The sequence below is a fragment of the Leptonychotes weddellii genome, chromosome 12, assembly GCF_054177405.1.
Source record: "Leptonychotes weddellii isolate Sample4059 chromosome 12, ASM5417740v2, whole genome shotgun sequence".
Lineage (NCBI taxonomy): Eukaryota > Metazoa > Chordata > Mammalia > Carnivora > Phocidae > Leptonychotes > Leptonychotes weddellii.
Genome location: NC_138380.1, coordinates 68,985,370 through 69,006,145, shown reverse-complemented (window position 1 = coordinate 69,006,145; position 20,776 = coordinate 68,985,370). Strand labels below are relative to the sequence as shown.

At 39.2% G+C, this 20,776-nt stretch overlaps 1 pseudogene; it reads left to right on the top strand.

Annotated features, from left to right (window-relative positions):
- Positions 1–18,522: 18,522 nt before the first annotated feature.
- LOC102737644 (elongation factor 1-alpha 1 pseudogene) lies at positions 18,523–20,524 on the top strand (annotated as a pseudogene).
- Positions 20,525–20,776: the final 252 nt, after the last annotated feature.

Below are 20,776 nucleotides of genomic sequence, written 5' to 3'. Positions count from 1 at the left end.
ATTTGGCTGAAGAGTCTCAACACCATGCCTTTTTTTTTTTTTTTCATTAAATGTTACCAATCGCAAAGTCAAGGGTCTCATCCAGTTGGGTAAAAGTCAAACTAACTTGCGAACTGCAGATATCTCAGTCCAATCCAATCACGTTCCCAGTCACTTCTACTTTAAAAAATTAGTCCAATCCAGTTCAAAGCCAGGCTGTCCATCCCTTCTAACACAGACTGCACCTGCTAGTTACTAGTTCTGGCTGAGATGGGGAAGGAGTTTCCTGCTCGCCTTCCTCTGGGCCCCATATACTGGCCCTATTGAGGACAGCAAGGAGAGGCCAAGGGGGTGGAGGCTGGCTGGGCAGCAGCACTCCCCATTCTGCTGGCCACTGCCACTTCTCCATCTGATGCCAGTGACAAGTCATTGTTGCCATGGGTGATCTCTTCCCCTATATGAACGCTACATACTGAAGCTTTCTACCAACCAGGTATCCTTAGGCTAGGCAAAGCATGCCAACCGGCACTGTTCCCTCCACAAAGGCACACAAGATGGTGGGGGGGGGGGGTTGTATCTCCTCTAGACCCAGCAGTGATAAGCAGAATGCTCCCTCCTCAGGTGTGTACCTAAGGAATGAAACTGGGGTACATCTCCCAGGAAGGCCCAATGATGCCTTCCACTCAATCAACTACTGTGTCCTTAACAACCGAGGTCCTTCTGAACCTAAAGACTCCCTACCCTCCAGTTCCAGAAGATGTTGCGAAGCTCCGGCATGTGGGGCTGGATGCTTCCACCCTGTTCATACCCAGCTGCCCCTCCCCCACCTCTTCACTCCAGTACACACGGGGCACTTCTGTGAGTTGCCAGCCAACTGTAACTCCAGGTGAGAAGTGCGCCACTTCCAAACCTCCCCTGCTACACACTGGCCCAGATGTTCTCTCTGGCTTTGGGGACTTGGTTTTGGAAAGGGAAACATGACGAATGGCCCTTCCAAGAGGAGGGAAAGTGTTAATTACCATCACAACCTTAATCCCCCCCAGAGGCTTTCTATTGCTACATACACGAGTAAACGGGAGTCCCAAAAGTTCTATAGGTCTGCCCTCTCTTGGCAGGACCTGCCTTAGGGGACTGATAACACAGGGCATTTTTCTGATCTATAGAACGCATCTCCTTATGCTCTCAATTATGAACTGTCTCCAGAGCAAAGAACCATGAAGGGCATCTCTCAGAGTTATTATACAACACCATGTGATACCCTTAATATCAGGAGTTAGACACTTAGGTTCTTACCTCCAGCCCTGGCATGCACCAACAGAGTGGTAATGGTGGGGAAAATCACTTAACCTCTCAGAGGTTGGGCTTATGCTCCTCAAAAGAAACTAATACCACCAGCATTTGAAATGAAGGAATTTGGAAAACTATGAAGTTGTAAAATCACGTTAATATGCCCAGAGAAAAATACCACCTTGTTTATTTTCAAAGAAAGCTAAGGGAGAAGTGGGGCATAGGAAGGCCCCACCCTGCATTTTCACAAAGGCAAAGACAGACAAATATTGCAGAGCCCCAATGAAACTACCCTTTTCCCAAGGCTATCCATGCATGGTGCCAGCCAAGGGCTCCTCTCCTTGGGTCCTCAGTTCCATGATACTATGGTTTACCAATCTCCAGAACTTCAACATTCATTAAAGATTCTAAGCTTAGAGCTCAAAAGTGCCTGAAAGTGCATCATGGTTCAACTGTCTTGTTTAAAAACAAAGGAGCTGGAGCTCCGAGAATAAAGCATGAGATATACCATTCTCTCAGAACACGAGCTGTGCCATGCTGGAGGAAAGAGCTCGTTTTCCTCCAAAGCTGGGCAAGGTACGATACAAAGGAGCCCCGTGAAGTAGCCCAGAAGGCGGTCTCTGCCACTTTGTCAGGGTCAGCCAGGAATAAGGGTGTTGCGAAAACGCACACTTCACTCAGCTGCCGTGGGAGTAGAACGCAGCTCTCAGGAAGCGTGCACGCAGCTCCCGGGCTCATTTTGCTGTACAAGTTCTTATCTACAAAGCCATCTAAAGAACCAAGTGTGAGGCGCTGGCTTTGCCGTGAGCTCACTAATTAAAACGTATTAGCAGCATTGAGTCCCATTATTCTTTCAAAAGGGAGAGAGCCAAGCCAGGCCTCCAGCGGCAGGGAAGATAATTAAGTAAAACTGTTTCTCACAGATAAATAATGGATATGACAACAGATGCCCCTCTGTCCTGGATTGGGGGGGGGAGGGGGGAACAACAAAGGAAGAATGTGCTTATTGCCAAAACAAATGCAAAATAGCCTCTGGCTCGAGATCAGCCCCCTTTGAACACCAGAGCAGAGAACAGACCTGGCCTCTGTGTACCAGGATGAAACAAAAATCAATGTTTCTACATACGTTACTTATTTCATTATGTACTTGCACTTTGCCTTACAAAAGCAGCTAATACAAATTCAATACGTGTCCACATTTCAAACACAATGCTGCTGCCTTGTCAGCCATGTGGAGCTCCCACCACACACCCTGAGCAGCTCTGACAGGCCGCTGTACACAAGATGCTGCAGAAAGCAACTCTTCCTGGCAGCTTTGAGCCTGCCGGCCCTGTCATCTGCCATTATTCTTGCTCGGCTGCAGCGGATTCGAGATAACAACAGTCACCCAACACAGTTGTTTCCAACACACGCTATCGAGGTCACAGGCTGATGGCTACCGGAGGCACATGGTCAGCTGCACGCCCAATGATCGGCAGCACATTCTTACCATGAAGCCATGGGATACGTTAATGGCAGAGGAAGCCCTAAAACCACTATGTGTGAAAGGTCTAAAAACCAAAAAAAAAGAAAGAGAGAGAGACAATTTTACATGTTTTCCACCAAAGGATAAATATTAGACTATATGAGAAACTGTGAAGCTAAGGAACATGAATCCTAAGCAGTCAGCAACGAGAAAGAAAGCTATGAGTCCTCTTTGCAACAGCCCTGAGCTACTAGTAATGAGATCTCCAAGGAAGTTTTCCACTTCTTCCAAGGAGTAGGGGGAACACACATGCACATGTGTGTGCATATTTTATGAGCTCAGCACAGGTACACATTATGGCAAATTTCAGCCCTGTCTGCGCTCTAAGATGTTACCAAAGGTTTCTGAAACGTGATCACAAAAAGCTAACTGCCATTCATCCTATGGGCCCACAGTGAGGCAGCTTATAATAGAAGCTCAATACATACATGCTGAATAGATGGAGAAAAAAAGAGAAAAAAGAAAAGCATGGCAGTTGCCTTTATTTATTTATTATAAGCATCATGGCACATACGCTTTAATAAAAATGAAAGACTGACTTACTGCATTATTAAAGTCTGATTTCTTAAGTCGGGTGAGAAAAGAAACTACTCAGGAGGCTTTCTATATTGGCAAAAGGACAATGTTGAGAGAAGCTAATGGAACATGTGTGAGGCCCTGCTGATAGATTTTGCCCCAGAGCAAATCACACACCAACTTATCTTGACATTTGATGAAAAAGGTGGTCAAACCACAACAAATTTTCCCCAGATAAAAGCTGAGTAAGAGTTTTTACGAATGCTGCTTAAAATATAAAGTAACAGCTCAATGAAAAACAAAGTCATGTTTGTAATTAAGATTATTCAGGGAACTCATGCAGACATGGGCAACTCATTTTCCAAAAGCGTGCCAAAGGAATTCAATGGGGGAAAAACAGTCTTTTTGATAAATGCCGCTGGAACCACAGAATATCCGTATGGATAAACAAATAAACCTTAACCCCTATTGCCGCAGCTGTACAAAACAATAATTCAAGATAAATCATGGGCCTAAATTTAAATTTAAAACTATAAAACTTGTAGAAGAAAACAGGAGAATATCTTCACGACAAGGGTCAAGATTTCTTTGGGCAGGATAAGAATTCAACAATTATAAAAGAAGGAAAAGGGTAAATGAGACTTTACTGAAATTTAAAATTCCGGCTCAACAAAAGATAATATTAAGAAAAAAGACTAGGCAAGTCACAGACTGGGTAGGATACTCTGAAAACATAGTTCTGGCCAAGAGTTCACATTCAGAATATATAAAGAGCTCCTACAACTCTATAATAAAAACAACCAAATTTAAAAATCAGCACAAGACTTTAACAGAAACTTCACAAAGGTACATATACAAATGATCAATACACATATAGAAATATGCTTTCGTCACTGGCCACCAGGGAAATGCAAATTGAAATCATGGTGAGACAATACTATACCAGAATGGCTACAATTAGGTGGAGTGGAAACTCAGAATGTTGAGAAGGGTGTGAAGCAACTGGAACACTCGTATCTTGCACAGGAAGTGAAGAACAGTACAACCACTTTGGAACAAGTGTTTGGCAGTTTCTAATACAGGTAAATAAATGCATACCCTTTCCTGCCATTCCATTCCTAAGATTTTACTCCAAAATATAAAAACAAAATGTCTACACAGGTCTATACAAAAATGTTGATCGTCACTTACTTTATCATAATAGATAAAAAACCAACCCGAACGTCCATCAACAGAAGAATAGATAAACAAATAGTGATACAATTACAAAAGGGAATACTGTTTAGCAATTTAAAAAAAAATGAACTGCTGATATATAAAACAATGTGGATGAATCTCAAAAACATAATGATAAATGAAAGAAGCCAGACGCGCACACCCACAAAACGTACTATATTACTCCATTTATATAAAGTTCTAGAACTGGCAAAACTAAATAAACTATGATTCAAAGAGTCAGAAAAGTTATTGCTTCTTGGCAACAGAGTTGGAAAGAGGATTAGTAAGGAATACAAGAGAGCTTTTTGAACGACAGAAGTATCCTCTGTCTTGATAGAGATAGGTGTCACACAGATGCGTGCATGTGTCAAACTTACATTGCACACTTAGGATTGTGCACTTGATTGTGTGTACATTGTAAGTCAAAAGAGTAAATAAACATTGAATTCTACGTAGCAGGTTTATTTTTGGCAGGAGTATGTGCTAGTAATTCTCAAACTACTTTCTGTCTATTCCAGACTTGAGCAAATGAGTATAGTATACATTGGGTATAATTGAAACCACGTTTCTCACTGGTGAAAAGGGAATTACAAATATAGAAAGGAAAAAAAACATGAGCAGACCCTGTGTTTTTAGGTTGAAACTGAAGTTACCAATATAAACCTGTAGCTTTTAATATGAAGAGATACAGAACTAAATAAAATATGCATGCATATATGTGCATGCATATATACAAACACAAGCACACATTTTCCAGCTTTGTCTACTAATGAGATCTAGAACACATGACACCCAGTATAACAAACAGGGTTGGCTCCCAGAGCTCCCTTTCTAAAGACCATCCTCAAAGGAATTAGGGCTCCTTGCAGGAAAGGCTAATTCAAGGGCTGAGCAGAAAAGTATACAATAAGCCTAGAACATTCTATGCCAGGAAGTAAGGAAATGATAAAAACTAAATGAACCAGGTGAAAGTGACACCGCACCTAGCTTGAACTGTCTCTGATGGGCTGACTTGGGGCCAATTTGTGCATCAAAATAAATACTCAAAATTATTGGTTAAACTAGGAACCCATCAATACGTATTGATATAAATAAGAAAGGAAAGGCCTTCTTCTCCATAGAAGGTCAACTAATAAGCATGGAAGGAATAATGACGTTAGAAAATCATTAATGGTAGCTAAAACTAGTGGGTGAAAGTTTGGTAGGGACCAGGATATTCATAAAGCCTAAAGGTAGAGTCCACAAATGACTAATTGCTTACAAAGGGAAAACAGTACTTTGATAAGTGGAAGGTCCTGGCAGACTTAACAAAATAATTAAAGTTATCATCAATACCGGGACAAGTATCTCCTGATATGATGTACTGGCAAGGACATAGTACTATGTGTTACTGGGTCAAAAACATATAATCTCAATTTAATCATGAAGAAATATCCTACAAATCCAATTAAAGGACATTCTACAAAATAGCAGGTCTATATTCTTCAGAAATGTGGGGGAAAAAAAAAAAAAAACATAACACTGAAGAACTGTTCCACAGTGAAGAAAGCTAAAGAGAAAGAACAACGAAATGTAATCTGGGATCCTAGACTGTGTACTGGACTGGGGAAAAAATAGTCATGAAAGTCATTACTGAACTGATGAAATTTGAATATGAACTATAGATAGGAATAAAGTATCAATATAATATATCCTGATTCTGATCATGATTATGTCAAAAAAATGATCTTGTTCCTTGGAAAGGAACACAGTGTCCCCAAGTTACTCTCAAATGGTTCACACACACACACACACACACAGAATGAATAAAGCAATTAAGAGCAAAATATAAACAGTGAATCTGTTTAATAGTTACATTTAAGCAGGAGTTCCTTGCACTACTCTTGCAACATTTCTCTGAGTGTAAAATAATAAAAAAAGTAATCAGAGAAACATGAAGAAACCACAGAAAAGCCATTTGGTAAATGGAAAACAAACAATCCACAAGTAGTAGTATACCGAATTTAGGATACTTGGAAGAAAAGAGAACATACCTGAATTCTTTGATTCATTAATCAAAAAATATTTACATCTTCCATTTCTGCTAAACACTGTTGATGAAAAAGGAGACCTATAAGACATGAGTATGTATCTTCATCATACGATAGGTAAGACATCAAATCAACTAGTCAGCATGTGAGATGAACTGGGATCATTATAACAGTGAAGGTGTAACTTGAATGAGTAAGCAGAGAGAACACTGACTGCTGCCCAGGAGATCCCAGGGTAGCTTCACAGAGGAAAGAGAGATTGAATCTATGAGTAGCACTTCAACAGACAGACTAGAAGTAGGGAACAGAGCAGAAAGGTGTCCCGCACAGAATGGAACAGGATGGAGAAATGCACTGAGGAGCAAATTGTAGTACTTATTGCAAGAAATGTGAGGAGATGGTATAGCTTGGGAGTGGAGTACGAAAAGGAGCAGTTAAAAAAAAAAAAGAAAGAAAGACTAGAAAAATAGTTTGAGGACAGAGCACACAGGAGCTTTTACTGTCAGAAGTGTAGGAGTTTAATTTTAGTCAGTGGAGTGTTTTGGGAAAACGAAGAATGGGGAAGAAATGGCTATTTCACACGTGAAGTCAGGCCAGAGGCTAATCCAACAGTCCAGGAAAGCAGGTATGCACTCAGAGGAGGCAGAAACAGACCAATGTTCCTAAAACTTGTCTCTAGTCTTCTCACCCTCAGCCCTAAGAAGGCTCAAGATAACAACCGGTTATCAAGCTAGCTAATAGGCATGAAGTGTACTTCTAGTTCAAGTATACTGTCTGCACTAGAATGAAGGTATTAGTGCAGATTTATGAGCTCTTATGTTTTCCTCCAACAAACCTAGGAAAGCTTTAAAGAACACCCTTTAAAACCTCAGTGTATAAAACTGTTTCTATACACACTACCTTTGAAGGGTCTAAGTAAATTCATTTAAAAAGAAAGGGCCCAAATTCAGGGGCACCTGGGTGGCTCAGTCGTTGAGCGGCTGCCTTCGGCTCAGGTCATGATCCCAGGGTCCTGGGATCAAGCCCCGCATCGGGCTCCCTGCTCGGCCAGGAGCCTGCTTCTCCCTCTCCCACTCCCCCTGCTTGTGTTCCCTCTCTCGCTGTCTCTGTCAAATAAATAAATAAAATCTTTAAAAAAAAAAAGGGGGGGGCCCAAATTCAAAGCACCTCATTTCTCCAAAAGTTTTTTTTTCCAGATTCAGAAACAAATCTGTGCCTGCAGCCGTTGTCAAACTTCATAGTGGAATTTGCATTTAATATTTCCTACATGTCATCATTCTACAGCTACAGATGGTCCCCACCTTAGGATGGTTTGACTTAGGATTCTTCAACTTCACAATGGCACAAAAGCCATACGCATTCAGTAGAAACCATCTTCCAGAGATAGACAGCAGAATGCTCTCTTATGACGCCAGCCAGCCGGCCAGCCACTGTGAGCCCCAGCTCCCCGTCATTCTCGGGATCACAAGAGTAAACAACGGATAGACCTATTGCCATTCTCTCATTTTCAGTACAGTATTCAATAAACTACATGAGATATTCAACACTTTGTTATAAAATAGGCATTGTGCTGGATGATCTTGCCCAGCCACAGGCTTGCGTAAGTGTTCAGAGCACGTTTAACGTCGGCTAGGCTAAGCTGTAATGTTCAGTAGGTAAGGTGTATTAACGTCATTTGTGACTTACAATATTTTCAGTTTGTGATGAGTTTATCAGGATGTAACATCGCCTTATGTTGAGGAAGATCGGTAGTTTTAATTCTTATAAGCAAATACACTGGAGGGGGGAAGGGGCAGGAGAGACTAAAAACAAGATTCTTGATACTTCCCACCCCTGCCAAGAATGGTGTCAGCTCTGCAGCTGGAACTCCTTGAAACTGGGATTCAAGGAAGGCTAAGCTGATTTCACAGACAGGAATGAAGCAAAATAAAGCTCCAGTGTAGGAGGTAGAAACAAACTACCAGAAGCACCATCTACTACTTTCATCTGTGTTCATTTAACATAGAACTAAAGTGATAGGATGTATGGGGCAGGCTAGGCATACTCTCACTTTTGTCTGGGAAAAGCTAAACAACATATTATGATACATTTCTGTTACATTTCTATTGAAGGCTACCATGAACTTTTAAAATGTGAATTCACTAAGAATTTCTGTTTTTAGGAGATGACAGGAGAGATGAACCTCAGAGCAGCAGAGAGAAGAGGCTCATTCTGCTACTGTCTTTACTATTTCTCTAGGGATGGTATCATCTACACCACTCACAGACGGGCACTATTACAGTTTATAAATTTAAAGCCAGTGGAAACTCTACATAAGCTACTATGTAAAACATCTTTAAAGTTGTCAAACTCAAGAAAGCATGAAGACTCATACAGATTCTCATCAATCTTACTACATTCCATATTTGGTAACCAACATCATCCAACCTTGCTTATGACTTCTCTATCTTCTCTTAACTTCTGGCCATAGGGCGCCTGGGTGGCTCGGTCGTTAAGCGTCTGCCTTCGGCTCAGGTCATGGTCTCAGGGTCCTGGGATTGAGTCCCACATCGGGCTCCCTGCTCCTTGGGAGCCTGCTTCTCCCTCTGCCTCTCTCTCTCTCTCTCTCTGTCTCTCATTAATAAAAAAAAAAAAAAAAATTACTCTTAAAAAAAAAAAAAACTTCTGGCCATAAAACTAGTACTGAAATCAGGTGTTAGAAGAGCACAGACTTTGAGCAATACCAATCTAGGAGTCACCCCCCCCACTCTTCCATAAGCCAGCCCTGCATCATTGTGCAAGTTACTTGCCTTGTAGGAATTTCAATTTCCTCATTTGTGGAAATTAACATTCTAAATGGTCATAAAAATAAATGTTTCCAGTAAAATAAGTAATAGCAGTTGGACTTAATGCTGGGGTGGGTACGAAATGTCTTTTAGATTAAATTAGATGATGTATGTAAGCTATTCCTTAGGGAATCCTTACATGGCTGTGCAGTTGAGTACTATAAATATATCCTCCTGTGGGGGGGTGGGTAGATGGGGTCTTAAAATCCAGCCTTCCCTGCACTGAGGACGCGCACCCGGTGAAAGCTGTGCCCACCCAGAAGGCACCTCCTCCTCTTTTTTTTAAATTCACACACAGGCACAGTAGAGGTTAGCAGTGGTCCCAAATATGCATCCAAGAGTAGCTATTACTCTCAAACATCATAAAGCAATGAGTAGGGCCGAAAGAACTCAGAAACCATTTATCTTCAAGACTATCTTCTCGTCTAGAACTATAATATTTTATTAATGGAAAGAACCAACCTAAACTTTCTAATTTAACAGATGCAGTTACTCAGGCCTCCTAAAAAAAATGAGAGAATAAGTATTCCTGGTTGAGGTTTAAGGGGCAGTTAATGGTGGAGAGGGAACACTAATAAAATCAAGTTATTAAAGAAAGAAAACTGGAAAAACAGAGCTTTGAAGTTCTTCCTCCTTTTGCCAGGAAAAAAAAAAAAAAAAAAGCCAGTAAAAGACCACATCAGTTAAATAAGGACTAACCTCTAACTTGGTAACTATTCTAACTTGGTTGCATTTCAAAGAGCACTGACGCAACATAGAGAAAACCAGCTCAAATAAACACTTGAGCTGATCCGTTGTGATGGACAAGAAATAAAATGATCAATTATTTTGTGCCATGTCACTTTTTTGCCTAATATAACTAACCAAATCTAAAACCAACCCCATGGAACAGAGAAATCCAAAAAGGATACCCTAACAAAATGTTCAGAAGAAAAGAATGCTCTCATTACCACTATATCAACATTATTTCTGAGCCAGAATATACTGCTTCCCTCTATACTCAGAAAGTGGATGAGCCTTTTTTTTAATTACTTTTTTTACCTATCACATGATATCAAACATTAAATTCACCAACAAATATTAAAGATTGATCTCCATTGTTGCCTAAAGATACTCAATTGTGATAAGCATATTAAAATTAGTATAAATATATATAAATATATATATTTGCATTGTCTAAGTTCACGAGTACAATGTTGCTTTTTATAATAAAGGCTTAAGAAATTCAAAAATACTGCTACAAAGCAAGTTTGCAAATAAAAATTGTCCTTGAGGCTATACCAAGCAGAATAATAAAGAGCAGAACATATCCTGGAGTGAATCCACCTCAAAAACTGGAAAATAGCATCCAGCTTTTTAAAATTCATACTACTCAACACCCTGGTAATATTCAGCTCTTACTGACTGATAGTAAGAAATTTCAAAAGAACTCACTCGTGAGCAAGGATTGCTGATATTGGGCGCCTGGGTGGCTCAGATGGTTAAGCGTCTGCCTTCGGCTCAGGTCATGATCCCAGGGTCCCGGGATCGAGTCCCGCATCGGGCTCCCTGCTCTGCGGGGAGCCTGCTTCTCCCTCTGCCTCTCTCTCTCTCTCTCTGTCTGTCATGAATAAATAAATAAAATCTTAAAAAAAAAAAAAGTTTAAAAAAAAAAAAAGGATTGCTGATATTCATTCCAAATCTCCTTTTAGCAAATTTTCAATACATTTTTTCAGTTTTGGTGAGTTCTCTAAATTGCCAATTGGCTTAACTTCATCATGTAAAAAAAGAAAAATTACTAATTTGGTACCATGGGAACTTTTACAGAGTGCATTACTACTATCTATAATGAGAGTGATGTCAGTGAGTCCCTAGGGAGTTGATCATTGAACAAGCGTATTATATTTCTTACCTTCTGCCCAAAAGGACAACATAACAGGTGTATTCAAAAGAGGGAAGAAAAAAGATCAGAGAAGGAAATAAGAGACAGGGTCTGTACATTTTAAACATCCAGCATAACATTGATACCAGCTGTATAGTATCCCAAAAGAAACAGAATATAAACTACAAATGTGACTGACATATGTAATTTTAAGTTTTCTAGTAGCCACATTAAAAAGCAAAAAGAAAGAGGCAAAATTAATTATAATAATATATCCTGAACTAGTATTATCATTTAAATATTTAAGCATATAAAATATTAATGAAAAACTACATGCTTTTATTTGTACTGAATTGTGTAAATCCAGTGTGAGTTCTGCATTTACAACACATCTCAGTTTGGACTAGCCACATTGCAAGTGGCCAATAGTCACATGCGGCTAGTGGCTATATTATTAAACAGTATAGATCTATATGCGATCATCAGGTTTTATTTGATTACATCCTGCCTCTCTGTCCTGAGTGACTGTTTTTGCATTAACAATGGATAACACTCTCACAGATACTGCACTGCAACGAAAATATCATGGAACCTAAATCTTAAATAAGCAGGGATTAAAAGAACATTCCAATCGGCATAAGCAAAGTATAACAAAAATCACATCTGAAATGGGTCCTTTGGTGGAAGGTAGCTCTAAATCTGCAACTGTTCATGGAAGGGAATAAGTTTCACACAGCCTGCCTTTGCTGACTAGACCGGAGAGTAAGTCACTAGACTAAAACCCAAGAAATTTAATGATTAAGAAACCTCTAGAAAATTGACCGTGAGAAAATTTAAAGCTGGCCTGAAAAAGATGTAAAACACAAAATTCTGTAAATGTGGCAACAACGTGGTCGAACATAGGACAAAGAAGTATTTGGCAGACCTCCTCATCAGTTCTGCTATTACTCTAAGATATTTAGCTTGTTTCCGGACATCAGCATCCAATCTTATAAAATGAAAATAAGGTACCTATATACAGGAATGTATGCAAAAACGACCAACAGAAGTCTGCTTTCTATCACAGTTTATATATAATCTCAAAAGAAAATAAAGCTCAAGATGTTAAAATTAACCCAAGCTTGAGTGTTAGCCCACACTGACCTAATGGCAGAAACTCTGCCATTCTGAATTACCTTGTACATCGTAGAAAACAAAATGTTAACAAAACAGGAGCCTCTGAGTCAGCAGGGAAATCACTGTCACAAATGCACTATAGTTCTTCTCTAATCTCATTCTAAAGTTAATGGAGTTTAACTCACATCTAAAAACTATTCTTAATCATTCAGTAAGTGTGGTTTTCTGCTTTCTCCTAAAATCTCCAGGTTTCTCCTAGATTATAGGAGACAGCACATTAGGAGCAGCAAGAAAGGGAAGGAAGGAGTTAGGTAACTAACACTCCCAAAGTGAGAAGTACCAGCTGGGTTGGAGTGACGGAGGGGCAGGGGGTAAAGAAGACAATGGTGAACCACTGGGGACACTGGTGTGGAGTCAGACACACTGGGAGCAGCGAAGACAGACCCTCAATTCATGTTGGGTTATCTTCATAAGCATCTTCATAATGATGAGCCTACAGCATCAAGATGTTTAAATTATGTTCAATTCTATTTCATTTTAGAAATATTTCAAAGTATTTCCAAAAACAGCTACAGTTGAGTCTCATTTTTTGCAGAGGCTGCATTTGCAAATTCTTCTACTTGCTAAAATTTATTTGTAACCCCAAGGTCAATACTTGGGGTGCTCTCACCATCATGCACAGGCATGCCCAGAGTGGCAAAAAAATTTGAGTCATCCAACACGTGTGTTCCCAGCTGAAGTCAAACAAGACGATGCTCTGCCTTCCTGTTTCAGCTCTCGTGCCCTAAACAAGTGTCCTTTGGGCAGCATATTGTGTGCCAAGTTTTTTGCATTTTTTTGCAATATATGGGTGACTTCACCTTTTAAAATAGCCCCAAGCAGGGGCGCCTGGGTGGCTCAGTCGTTAAGCGTCTGCCTTCAGCTCAGGTCATGATCCCAGCACCCTGGGATCAAGCCCCGCATCGGGCTCCCTGCTCAGCGGGAAGCCTGCTTTTCCTTCTCCCACCCCCCCTGCTTGTGTTCCCTCTCTCGCTGTGTCTCTCTCAAATAAATAAATAAATAAAATCTTAAAAAAAATAAAATAAAATAGCCCTAAGTATAGGGCTGAAGTTTGTGATGTACCTTATGGAGAAAACACATGTATTAGGTAAGCTTCCTTCAAATGTGAGTTATAGTGTCCTTGGTCATGACTTTGATGTTAATGAGTTAACAATGTATATTAAACAAGATGGCTTTAAATGGAAACATAGGAAACATACACAAGGTTATGTTTTGATCGGCTGATGAAAATGTTGTAACCAGAGTCTCTTATATTTCCACTGGGAGCAAAGGTTCAGTACTTGTTAATTCAGTCTTTGTGGCAACTTTACAGACCAAAATTATCACCAAAAACAAGAATTAAATGTAGACAGTAAAAGGGTCAATGCTTAAATAAATGACATTTCCAGATAATTATCTGGTAATACTGGATTTGGTTATAATGTAGCTGTAAGAAGAAGCTAAAAGTAACAGCTGAACACAGCTTTATTTCCAAAATTTCAAGCACTCCAATGTCACACATTATCTACTCTATTCAAAAATATAGTCACAATAATGTGATTCGTAAGTAATATATGAAGGTAAAAGAAATAACCAAAAAAAATTTGCTGAAGTGAAGCAAACATGGTATAGATTTTAAAATTCAAATACTGATTTATACAAAGCACCCATTCAATATAAGAAATTAGCAACTCTCACCCAATGTTATTAGACAGCTATTGGTTCCTATAATACAGAATTATATTTACATGAGAAAACAGTAAAGCCAAACTGTATATAAACTGAACATTCTTTGATTCACTTCAGAACTTCTATGCAAGGAAACTTTTGCAGATGATGGATATGTTCATTACCTTGATTATGGTGGTGATTCAACAAACATATGCATATGTCCAAACTCATCAAATTGTCTACATTAACAGTATGTATAGCTTTTTGTATATTAAGCATATTTCAATAAAGCTGTTACAAAAAAAAGAAGTGGTTCATTGCAGGAAAAAAAGTAACTGCTATGACTATAAATCAACACCATACAAATAAGAGTATTCATGCATGTTATAGAATGACAGATTTCTGTTTCCAGGAAATAATCATGTAGTATATTACAGCCTGTCTTCATATTTTTGTAAATATTTTTGCAATATATGCAAAAAATACCTTTTGGGCTTTAATCTCTTATCAAAACAATCTTTATCCACATTCTCTATCAAAATCTAGGGCCACACATAAAACTGAAAAATTGGTTGTGAACTGCAATACTCTATCTATATATATCCTATTTGTGTCCATGGATACAAATTATCTGCCTAGAAGTTTCCTGACACCAATTTTAGGCCCAGGTCTTTGCTACTCTCTGCCTGCAGTTTTTTCAACAGTTTAATCCCTCACTAACAAAAACTATCAAAGCTATTTTGAAAGGCCTATTTCAAATCCTTCAAAAATGAAAAATCCTTTTCTACTGATAATATCCCTACTTTTCAGATTTCAGCTTGAACTCTTTACACAACAGGTTTTCTTCAAATGGGTTATTTGTCAGTCAACAGGTCTACATTGGCCACTCTCTTAATTAAAGCAGTGGAAATAACAGCACCATTTCTTCTCCAGGCAACAAATCTCTCTCTGAAGGTGTTATTACCTCCACAGACTCAGGTCCTTCCTAAATTAGCGGTGTGCCCTTTTCTGCGCTCAGTGATTCACAGTGGAAACTGAAACCTGAGACAAACAAATCTAAACACATGAAAGCAAACAAGTAGACAATTCTTTCTTAAGCTTCACGAAGTAGAGAGATAGTCACCATTTCTCAAAGACTTCGTTGACAATGAAACTGTTCTGCATTTTGGTATTTATGTGTCCTGGAATATTTTAGCCCCAATCTGTATCTTTGTTTTCAGAATCAGATCACTCATCATCGATAAAATTATGAAGTTCTAGGTTGCAAAGTTTTAAGACTTGCAAGGAAGAGAGCCCAAAATAGAAAACAGAGCACTGCCCAAATAACTTACAGTTAATGTTCCAATTGCTTTACTCGATTATGTAAGAAGTGGCCCTATTACAGTATTTGCCACACCAAATTGCATGACTATCCTGAGATACTGGACCTATCTTCTCTCCATCTCTGTCACCTTGCTCAGCAACTACACAAGGTGGGCTCTTGAGGTCCATGGAGAAGGAGAAGTTGAAAACAAGGTGAGTAATCATCAGCAAACAGTAATGCCAACTGTAAGAACTTTTCCAAATGTCAAAACAGAACAGGCATGGTCAGAATAGACACTTCCCTTCTAAAAATCTGCCCTCAAAAAGTAACCCGCACTCCTTCCACCACACACACACAACTAATGTTTCAAAAAGAATAAAGATAGGAAGCAAATCTTCTAGAATTCCTATCACACTGACCCTTTCACATTTGTTTTCTACAATCAGAAAAATAAATTAGAGGGGAAGATGAATTGCCACAGAGAGAGAAATAGAAAGACAAACAATGCCTTTACACTTAGAGGAATTTTATTTGATTTCATGTAATAACTTTGAAAAGGTACCCAAGCTATATTTTTCACATTCCTGACAATTTCAATTCCAAAAAAAAAAAAGAAAGAACTTATAAGATTCAGAAATTAGGAAATTAGAGACATTCCATTTTGAGGAATTTGTCCTAAGGAAATAGGAAAAGGTAAATATCTAGATATAGCAAGATATAGCTACAATAATGTTTATTAGACACCTGTAATAGCAAGAAGTAGAAAACATTCTAAATGATAGACAATGGGGAACTGCCACATTATATTTTGATACACCCACACTGCAGCATTCGGTGCATTTATTTCAAATTGTATACATCTACTCCTGACATGGCAATATGCTCATGATATGATGAGTATAACATGACTGCATTCTTATAAAATGCGTGAATGACTATATATATCGTGAAAGGGATCTGAATGGATCTGTACAGAGGCACCAACAGTAATCATCTTGGCATGTTTGGCTTGCTTCTATTTCCTGATTCCCATCATAATAAACATGTTTCTTTTTGTACAAACAAACAAAAAAACCCAGATCATTTAGACATAAAATACAAAAACAAGTAAAGACTAAATGACTTGTCATTAACATCCTCAGCCTAAAGTAAACAGATGTTCAATTTTATACCAGCAGAAAAGATTTTTAATGCAAGAAAAAATGCTAGCTTCTTACCTAGGTTAGCACTGATTCATATGTTTCCCTAAGATGTAAAAAAACAAATGAATTGGAATGCCTAAGAAATGCAGTATTTCAGTGAAGTGATTTTTTTTTTTTTAAAGATTTTATTTATTTATTCATGAGAGACAGAGAGAGAGAGGCGGAGGGAGAAGCAGGCTCCCAAGGAGCAGAGAGCCCGATGCGGGACTCGATCCCAGGACCCTGGGATCATGACCTGAGCCGAAGGCAGACGCTTAACCATCTGAGCCACCCAAGCGCCCTCAGTGAAATGATTTTCAAAGGGCAAACACAATTTCCACCCAAAAAGAATCAGTCCAATTTCCTGTACACGTAAATTTGGCATGGTGAACAAAATTCAATCTTTCTTTGATGAATGAGGATCTCACTGCCTCAAGAGTCAATGCAAGTTATAAGACTGGACACGGAGAAAATACGGAGAGAAGATAAAGTGAATGTGTTCTGACTCAAGCACATGCCATGGAAATGGGTTCCCTGAATAAATTCCCAAAGTGCCCTGTTTTCTATGATCTGTGTCTGGGGGCACCTTGGTGGCTCAGTCATTAAGCGTCTGCCTTCGGCTCAGGTCATGATCCCAGGGTCACGGGATCGAGCCCCGCTTCGGGCTCCCTGCTCAGCGGGAAGCGTGCTTCTCCCTCTCCCACTCCTCCTGCTTGTGTTCCCTCTCTCGCTGTCTCTCTGTCAGATAAATAAATAAAATCTTTTAAAAAAAAACTTCTATGATCTGTGTCTGTCTCTAAAGTTTAACACAAAAGATCCTAGGCTGATGGTTCAAGAAGTTCTCAGTTAACTACAATTTGTCTAAGTCACCGGAGAAAATTCTTATATATCAAATAAATACTGAGCAGCATTTGTGAACAATATGGAAGTTTTATACCACATTCACACAGGACAATATAAACTTTTTGCTCATTACCAAGCACAAATACCAATCACCTAAGGAAACCTTAGAAAAACATATGTGCAAAGGCAAAAACCAAAAAAAGCAAAAAATGATAGGTTTCACTACATAAAATTTGTAAGTCCCCTGTGACCAAATACCATAAGCAAAATGAGAACACAAATAACTAGGAAACATAATTGTAACAGACTGCCAAGATTTACATCTTCATTATATATTTTAAATTCTAGTTATTAAGAAAAAGACAAAATTCACTAGGGTCATGAAGTACACATTCACAAAAGGAAAACAACAAACATATGGTGAAACATTTTATATGAATAGAAATAAAAATACAATATAAATAGATACAGTTTTTTTAAAAGACAATGACTGTGAATAAAAGAATATGAGCAAATAAAAGAGGAAACAGACACTCAAATACTGCTTAGAGAAATGTAAATCAGCACAACATTTCTGGAGGGAAATTTGGCCATGTGTATCAAAAGCCTTAAAAGCATATGCTATTTGAGGGGCACCTGGGTGGCTCAGTCGTTAAGCGTCTGCCTTCAGCTCAGGTCATGATCCCAGGGTCCTGGGATCGAGCCCCGCGTCGGGCTCCCTGCTCGGCGGGAAGCCTGCTTCTCCCACTCCCACTCCCCCTGCTTGTGTTCCCTCTCTCGCTGTGTATCTATCAAATAAATAATAAAAAAAAAAAAAAGCATATGCTATTTGATAAAACACTTCTATTCCTAAGACTTTATCCTTAGACAATAATTAAGCAATATTTTATCTAAAAAGTTATTCATCGTAGCTTTAAATAGAAGCCAAAAGCTAAATTTTTATCAAGAGATTGGTAAAATAAATACTGTTTATTGAAAATCATGATGAGCCAGAACACTTATAGACATCAGAAAATATTAAAAAATGTTAGATGGTAAGTACTGACATGAAACAGAATGTGCATTGTTCACAGCAGGTTTGTCACCCCAACAGAGGCGTCATGAAAACCATCACTAAATCTAAGCCAGATGGGAAAGGAAAAGACTCATATCAATATTGTCCTCAGTGGACATGTAGACTCAGGAAGTCTACCTCTACAGGCCGTCTGATAGACAAATGTGGTGGGAAGAAGAGAACTATGGAAAAATTTGAGGAGGCAGCCGTTGAGCTGGGAAAGGGCTCCCTCAAGTATGCCTGGGTCTTGGGTAAACTGAGAACTGAATGTGAGCTTATTACCACCACTGATATCACCCTGGGGAAACTCAAGACCAGCAAGCATGATGTGACCACCACCGATACCAGAGGACACAGACACTTTATCAAAAACAGGATTACAGGCACAGCTCAGACTGACTGCGCTGTCCTGATTGTTGCTGCTGGTGTTAATGAATTTGAAGCAGGTATCTCCAAGAATGGGCACACCCGTGAGCATGTCCTTCTAATTTAACACTGGGTGTGAAAGAACTAACTGTTGGTATTAACAGAATGGATTCCACTGAGCCACCCTAGAGCCAGAAGAGACACAAAAAAATCATTAAGGAACTCTGCACCTACATAAGAAAATTGGCTACAACTGCATCGCAGTAGCATTCGTGCCAATTTCTGGGTGGAATGGTGACAGCATGCTGGAGCCAAGCGCAAACATGCCTTGGTTCAAGGAATGAAAAGTCACCCGTAAAGGGCAATGCCAGTGGAACCATGCTGCTGGAAGCTCTGGATTGCATCCTACCAACCCCTCATCCAACTGACAAGCTCTTAGGTCTGTCTCTCCAAGACATGTACAAAATTGGTGGTATTGGCACAAGGGCCATGTGAAGAGTGGGGTTTTCAAACCCAGCACGATGGGCATCTCTTCTCCAGTCAACGTTACAACTGAAGTAAAGTCCAATGAAGTGCACCATGAAGCTTTGAGAGAAGCTCTTCCTGGGAACAAAGTGCGATTCAGTGTCAAGAATGTATCTGTCAAAGATGTTTGTTGTGGTGATGTGGCTCGTGACAGCAAAGATGACCCAACAATGGAAACAGGGGGCTTCGTGGCTCAGGTAAGTATCCTGAACCATCCAGGCCAAATCAGTGCTGGATATGTACCTGTGCTGGACTGTCACACTGCTTCCAAGTTTGCTGAAGACTGATCATCAGGCTGCGGGGAAAGCTGGAAGATGGCCCCAAATCCTTGACATCTGGTGATGCTCCATTGTTGATAGGGTTCCTGACAAGCTCATGTGTGTTGAGAGCTTCTGACTACCCTCCTCTGGGCCTTTTTGCTGTTTATGACATGTGACAGGGAGTTGCTGTGGGTGTCCTCAAGGCAGTGGACAATCAGGCAGCGGAGATGCCAAGGTCATCAAGTCAGCCCAGAAGCTCAGAAGGCTAAATGAACATTACGCCTAATAGCTGCCACCCCACTCTTAATCCATGGTGGAAGAATGGTCTCAGAACTTCTTATCTCAATTGGCCATTCAAGTTTAATAGTAAAAGGCTGGTTGATTTTAACAATGCATCATAAAACCTTCAGCAGAAAAGGAGAACGTTTTGTGGACCATTTGTTTCGTGTGTGGGTGACAGTTTTAAGGTACTAGTTTTTAAAAAAGAGTACTTTCTAATGCAAACAACTTGACCAAAAATCTATCACAGAATTTAAGACCCATTAAAACAAAGTTTAATGAGGAAAAACCCAGACTGTATAATGTGATCTTCAATTTTCTTTTAAAAAGGTTTATTTTTGAACACAGCTGTGTTAAAAATACTGAAAGGACCTATACCAAAATGTAAATTGGGATTATTTGCATTTTGCAGTTCTTAATTTTTTACATTTTCTTCATCCTGCTAAGTGTATTCTTTAATCCCAATTCCTATTACCCTCCACGCATCTCCCCTCTGGAAACCATCAATTTGTTCTCTATAGTTAAGAGTCCATTTCTTGGTTTGGCTCTCTTTTTCCCCTTTGCTCGTCTGCTTTGTTTCTTAAATTCCACATATGAGTAAAATCATATGGTATTTGTCTTTCAATGACTGACTGACTTGGCTTAGCATTATACTCTCTAGCTCTATTCATGTTGTTGCAAATGGCAAGATTTCATTTTTGTTTGTGGCTCAGTAATATTCCCATATATATATATATGTGCATGTGTAAATGTATATATATATTTACACATACAAATGTAAATATATGTAGTGTGTATGTGTAAATATATATATCTCTCTCAAAGTTCACATACATTAAATATATATATATATTTACACATACACACTACATATATATATACACATACCACTTCTTTA